Source organism: Stegodyphus dumicola, chromosome 8, assembly GCF_044657685.1.
Source record: "Stegodyphus dumicola isolate Sdum_Otavi_A_Nest chromosome 8, ASM4465768v1".
Lineage (NCBI taxonomy): Eukaryota > Metazoa > Arthropoda > Arachnida > Araneae > Eresidae > Stegodyphus > Stegodyphus dumicola.
In genome coordinates, this window is record NC_140775.1 from 139,610,521 (window position 1) to 139,611,352 (window position 832).

The 832-nt window shown below is 32.8% G+C and overlaps 2 non-coding genes across 2 annotated transcripts; both read left to right on the top strand.

The window, feature by feature from the left end:
- Positions 1 to 335: 335 nt before the first annotated feature.
- On the top strand, positions 336 to 407 carry TRNAE-UUC (transfer RNA glutamic acid (anticodon UUC)). The gene has a single exon. It is a non-coding gene; the product is annotated as a tRNA-Glu (tRNA).
- Positions 408 to 409: 2 nt separating this feature from the next.
- TRNAQ-UUG (transfer RNA glutamine (anticodon UUG)) lies at positions 410 to 481 on the top strand. The gene has a single exon. It is a non-coding gene; the product is annotated as a tRNA-Gln (tRNA).
- Positions 482 to 832: the final 351 nt, after the last annotated feature.

The following is an 832-nucleotide window of genomic DNA, read 5'->3' on the forward strand; positions in this document are numbered from 1 at the left end:
TTTAAATAGTCTTTCAATTAAAAAACATAAGGGTAAACTCTTGAGTTCTTAGAACATAAATCTAAAATTTTCGGGTTTCAGTTGTTCTCACCAAATTTTCATTTATTCGATTATTTATTTTAAGATTTTGATTTTTAGTCTTATATATTATCCAAATTTCTAAATTTGCTTTTAGTTTTTAAAAAGTTCATGAATTTTCACCCACTTGCATTTAAATATGTGTTAAATAATCTTATATGGTATCCTGGTGAATAGAACTATTTAAAACCGAAACTTCGTCTCCCAGTTTGTAATCGCTACTCAGCATACATGTATTGAAAACACCAGTAGCTGAGTCCCATGTGGTCTAGTGGTTAGGATTCCTGGCTTTCACCCAGGCGGCCCGGGTTCGATTCCCGGCATGGGAAAGGGTTCCATGGTGTAATGGTTAGCACTCTGGACTTTGAATCCAGCGATCCGAGTTCAAATCTCGGTGGGACCTTTTCTCTTTTTTTTTTTCCTCTTGCTATTTTTTCTCACATTTTTATAAAAGAAGATTACTACAATAATGAAAACAAATTAAAAATTAACTATGTTTCTACCACCAACCACTATTCGAACATCATCATGTAACTGTTAGATTTTACAAATAACTAGCTGTTTAACATATTTCGAACTGCTGAAATGAGATGTAATCGAGGCTTTAAAAATTTCAATTCATTGCTCGCTCTTGCAGTTTATTTAGAAGTAGGTGATGTGACATTTCTTTATCTGAAAAAAGAAGTGTCATGATTTTGCTGAACGTAATCTTTTGTTTAGACTGTTATGTACAATATAATGACCCCTTGCTGTA